The sequence below is a fragment of the Pipistrellus hanaki genome, assembly GCF_964339955.1.
Source record: "Pipistrellus hanaki genome assembly, chromosome: 7".
Classification (NCBI taxonomy): Eukaryota; Metazoa; Chordata; class Mammalia; order Chiroptera; family Vespertilionidae; genus Pipistrellus; species Pipistrellus hanaki.
The window spans coordinates 84,617,360-84,623,238 of NC_140509.1; positions in this window are offsets into that span (position 1 = coordinate 84,617,360).

Sequence of the window (5,879 nt, forward strand, 5' to 3'; positions counted from 1 at the left end):
CCTGCCCGTCTTTCCAGGTCAAAGTCCTGCTCCGAGTCGCTCCCCGGGGCCCGCCTGCGCGCCCTCCCGGCCTCCTTTCCCGGCCGCAGCGTTTATTTTCAGCTGCTGCTCTCTCCAAGCTGCAGGGCCGCACACAGCAGGCCAGGCCCTCGCCCCTCCCGCCTGGGGCGCAGCCTCGCTGCCCACCTGCCTCCACCCCAATCCCCGGGGGCAGGATGGGTGCGGGAGACCTGTGCCCGCAGCAGGTGGCAGCGTGGGCAGAGCGCTGGCTTCCCTCGGAGCTGGGGGGCTGCTCTGACCTCCCCCCGTCACCCCTGGCCCCTCTACAACCAGCTATTCCGTCCCCGCGCAGCCAGACCCTCGCAGACCCACGTTCACTGCCTATAGCTGCAGCTGGCCGTTCATTTATCCTCTCTCATTTGGAAGATCCGAGTGGTTTCACCCCTGTTTTCATTTTAAAAGCATTAGGGGTTTTGTAAACTTTGAGGTGCTGAAGTCAAAGTGGCCAGACACAGGCTCCTACAGCCCCGGCACTCACACCGTGGCACACGCATGGCACAAGGAGGGAACACAGCAAGCATAAGATGTAGATACAAAGGTGTGAACACACACACACACACACGCATCAGCTAACGGAGGTGAAACTAGTTGTCTGGAAAGAGGGGAAGGAAAGCAAGAACCAAAACAAAGTAAGAGAAATCTCTGCTCTTTCATCTTTGGATGCATTTATAACTTGGATGAAATCTTAAGAAAAAAATGAGAAAAGGCAAAGAGAAGGTTACAAGCAAAAAAAAGCCAAATTACTCTTCCTTGAGTTTAGTAAATGGCAGTGCCACATAGAAAAATACATTTAAAAAAAAAAATTAAGGAAAGGAAGGAAGAAACAAAGGAAAGGAGAGACACCTGACTCTTTTCTAAGCGCCAGTTCCCTGAGCAGCAGTGACCGCCTTCCCGCCTCAGCCGCCCCGCTGCCTCGGCCAGTCCCCGCTCCCACACACGCTGAGGCTTACGGGAGGCTTGGAGCGGCCGTGTCCACACTGTCCCCTTGAAAGTTTTCAGTGGCGAGTCCAGGATCACAGCATCAGGATCGTTTACAGAAACCAATTTTAAAACGTGTCTGTGCATAGCATGTTTTGTGCTGAATTGATCACAAACGCCAAGCCTGGGCTTGTGATAACTCCAGAAATAAGCAAGCAACCTGGGGAGATTTCTGCGGAATTTATTTCTATTTATAACATGGATCCTGTCAGCTTTGGAAGGGGATGAGAGGCAGCTTCCGATAAAAGCTGTGCACAACAAGGCTGCGGAGAGGGGAAGAGAGAACTGAAAACGCACGCAGGGGCGGAGGGAGCGGAGAAGGTGACGAAACCCCAGTGGCTCCAGGCTGAACGCTGGGCCAGCTTCCTGGTCCGGTGGCCGGGATGGAGACCGGCCGCCTGGAGGCCCTCGGGCTGAAGGAAACGGGAAGGCGAGTCAAACTCAACCGGCTCACTGAGTCTCCTGAAGAGCCGGCCCGGGCCGGGGCAGGGTCCCCAGGACTGAGGTCTGTCCTGACCTCTGAGGGGGGTCTGCAGGGCCTGGCGCTGAGCATCCAAACCCGGACACTGAGCCTCTGCCTCGACCCCCTGCCAGCCACGAGGCCGGCAGAGGCCCCAGGCTGGAGTAAACGCCCTTGGCTGGTGAGCAGGACCCTGTCTGGCCTCTCCAGGCTTTCTGCAGGAGGAGGGGGAGGACCGGGGAGATGAGGAGGGGGAGCACTTCTGGGCGAGGCAAAAACAGGGTGGAAACGGAGAGGGGAGGGGCCGCACTGGAGGGGCCTTCTGTTTGGTACGATTTCTGGGGCAGACCAAGCACACGCAGGTACTCAGAGACACAGGCCCTGGGTCCCACTTAGCCTGCTGTGTCCCCGGGTCACCGACCACCACCGGACAAGACCCCTGCCCGCGCGGTGGCCTGGCCCTCGGGCCCAGCAGCTGCCGGGAGCGGTGGTTTGGAAGTTTGGAGCCGCAGAGAATCAATCGCCGCACCCGGTGAGCATGGCTCAGGCCCAGCACTCAGCCTGCTGTCTTCTCAATGAGAGAGAGCTGTTTCTCATCGTTCTGAGGGCCGGGCGGAGTGGATGCTACGGATCTCCCTCCGAACCTTCCTGAGCGCTCCCGCTGCTCGGCGGACACCGCCAGGACACAGCGGGCGGACGGACGGGCGGACGGAGGCCTGGCCGTGCGGAGCAGTTCGGTGCGATGGCGCCCAGCCCAGGGGGCGGTGGGGCTGTGCCATCGGGGGGGCCGTCTGCCGCTGACAGCAGAGGCACCGGCCGGCGGATCAGGCAGAGGATTGGGCTTCCTCTGCGGGCACAGAAGGTCCACAGGGGCTGGTGGTGGGTTGACTTCTGTCTGGTTTCTTCAACCAACAGCCGGTGCCCCGGGAGCCAGGCCCTGTGGCCCCCGTGCCCTTCCCACCTCCGCTCTCCGCCCAGGGGAGGAGGGGCCGCGTGCCTGGAGGGCACCGCCCCACGCAGGGGGCGAGGGTGGCCGTCACACATCCCGTGGGCGTGCGGGGTCCTCGGCCTGCGCCCAGCGGTGCCCCCGTCGGGGAGCCTGACCGGGTCCCACACCGCGAGACGGCGCCTCCTGGGCGGGACACCAGGTGGCTCAGTGGTGTGTGCTCCTGGGGCTCTTTATCTGCTCCTTCCTGCCCATTACAGTCTCGCTTGAATTTTTACTCTTTGGACTATCTGGCTCTAGGCCTGGGAGTTGGAAACCCGGGGAATCCAGGACCCCCCTGAGAAACGAGGTTTCCATCGTTCTGTGGGTTATTTTCTGGAGTTTGGGGGCTGCGGGAAAGTGGCCAGCGTGGGCGCGGTGATTCAGGCTCGCCAGGAGCAGATGGCTGTGCGCCTGGGCCCACTCGGAGCCGGGGGCAGGGGGAGTTTGGGGAGTTTGGTTTCAGACACACAGGCGGCAGGCGTCCTGTGTGCCAGGTTCTGTTTTAGGAGAGCGCCTCCCGGTCTGGAATGAGAACTCCTCTCTCTCCCGCCTGCTCCGCCGTTTCCTCTTCCAGGGAGTGCTCGGGCCTCACCGACCGGTCTGACCCAGACCACTGGCGGCCGCTGGGGCAGCGGAGCTGACTGTCCCGTGTGTTCCCTGTCACTGCCGGTCCGCATCCCTCCACACAGACACCGCCCCGGACAGACACCACCACTGGACAGACACCGCCACCGGACAGACAGACCCGCCACCGGACAGACAGACCCGCCACCGGACAGACAGACGCGCCCCCGGACAGACAGACCCGCCCTCGGACAGACAGACCCTGCCCCTGGACAGACAGACACCGCCCAGGACAGACACCGGACAGACAGACAGACACCGCCCCAGACAGACGCGCCCGCCTCCCTCGTTGTCACACAGAGTGGCCCTGCCCCGGACTCAGAGTCGCAGCCTCTATTTATGTGGAGAAATGTTTTTCTAAATTTTACCTAGCTGATTTTCGTTTGTATTTAACTATTTGCTTTACATTCAGGGAAAATACATGAAAAGGAGGTGAAATAGGCAACATTTTCCATGAACCACACTTAGGAGATTACGTTTGGCCCCCGGTGAAACAGCGAAGTAGTGGATTTTAATTACTTCTGTCCCCACGGGCTTCCCCACCCTCACTCCTTACATTTCCCCTCCGGCTGCAGCCACTAATTTGCAAGTGGAGTCCCTTGCTTGCCACGGAACCACGGCGGGCGAGATCAGGCAGCGCCTTTTAGCCGAGCCGGTCAGAAAGGCTCCCCCAGGTCGGCATCAGCGGGAGGGGGTGAGGGTCCGGGCCTCCCTCCGCTCCGCGGGCCCGGCAGCTCCCTCCCTGTCCCTGGACCCCTGCTTCCGGCGCAGACAAGCTGCCCTGCATCTCACCAGGCAGCTCCCAGGCCCTACTCCCCATCCCCAGGTTGTTCAGAAACCAGGCTTTTTTACTGGAAACAAGCAGCTCATGGATTCACAGGCAGCATCACAGGGCACATGGCGTTTCTTCCTGAATGGACCCCGAGGCCTCGGAAGTCCCCCTCTGCCCGCCCTGGTTCCTCTATCGCTTCCGCCAACGGCTCCTTTGGGGGCCGCGAGTCTAAATATAAAGCGTGGCGCTCAGCGCGCTGGTTAGCACGCATGGAAATGGCTCGTGGTGTGCAGCCGTTAAAAAGTCTCTAGTGCTCAGCCCCCATGAAATGGATTGCTTATGGGGAGATAATGTCTGTTCCATTCCTTTTTAAGTCTGTGAAAAATGTCATCCCGGTTAATAGGGTGATTAAAACTCTTTATGCTCCGGGAGATAAATGTGATTATGTTTGTCATACTCCGCCCGAGATAAAGACAGCAGAGGCAAACTTGAAATTCCATAACACTGCCTCTCCCGTAGCCAGGAACATTCAGAACTCAATACACAGATGGTCCTTCACATAAAGAATAACATTATCTGTGGAACATTTTTCCTTTCCATTAACCGATTTAACAATATGCCTCTGGTACAAAGGAGCAGACAAATGACTCCATCTTCCGATATCTGAGCCGGAGTGCAGGAAAATGCCACAGGAGTCTCGCTGGCTGTTTCCTTTTCCATCTCACCCGGGTTACTTCATCTTGGCTTTTAAAATGCAACAGAGCCTGAGCTTGGTGCCAATGCCAGGGACTCTGATCCCGTCAAACCTCCCTCAGCAGGTCACTCACGATCATTGATTCCCACCATCCCCCAGGAACCACGATATCTGTGTGTGTGTGTGTGTGTGTGTGTGTGTGTAAGGGGTTTTGTAAACAGTAGGCAGGCCACACGAGAGGTTTTCAGACATTCATTCCCCGGGCCTCCCGCGTGCCAGCCCTTGGGGACAGAGTGCACCCCACAACCCTGGGCCCTCCAGGGCTGGGCTGCCATCCGGCCAGCAGTGGGCGCTGTCCCACGTTTCCAAGGCCCTGCGTGGAGTCTCTACCCTAACGGAGCTTACAAGGCAGGACCCTATTAAATAGAATCAGCATTGGTAATGCTTTTCCCTTTCATCATCCCAGACAAGCTAGAAATCCTCCTTTTCTCTCCCTCGGTGAAGGCTTTTAAAAAATCAATAACTACTCTCCACCTAAGAAAGATAAAAACCTAGATTCTAGCTGTAAGCAGTGGTAGGGAGCTCCTATTCCATTAGGGAACCTAGGTGGGTGGCGTCGGACTCAGACTAAGAATAGAGGCAGAGCCTGTTCAGTTAGGCTCCAGCCTTTCTCCCCTTCCTTCGCTTCTGCTCGTGTTGAGGGAGGCCGTGGAGAGGACATGGCTGCTGATCGGCCGGAGAGCGGGACCCGGCAGTGAGGCTCCCTGCCTTCCCCGTCCCTGGGATGTGCGCTCTGCCTGCCCTCCTGCTCCCGGGAGCTCCTGAAGGACGCAGCCTGAGACAGGGACGTGACAGCCCACCCAGGGCCTCTGGAGGACACGGTGGGAAACGCTCAGCCTGTGGCAGCCCAACAGCCTCGAAGGAGGTTCTCCGCTCAGTGAGCCTGCCTCCTGCCCTCCGAGGCGGCCTCTCTCTTGGCTCTCTCCCTGCCCCGAGAAAGGGCTGGTCTCAGATTCCACTCGGGAACTTCCCAGGAGGTTGTGAAGCAGCAGCCAGAAGCCTTTCCTTAGCTGAGATGTGGTCAAAAATGAAAGACGGTGAAGAGTGTTTGCTGCTCCATGTACCCCGATCCACCGCACAATCCTCTGTTTAGTCTGAGTTCCTAACAGGTTACAGATGGATCATTAATAATGCAGCACTTTTAACAGAGTACCGTGGCCCAGAGGAAAACGTAATGTTATACATTTGACATTTCACTTAAAAATTTTCCTTAGGACTAAAAGATTTCATTATGACAGATTAA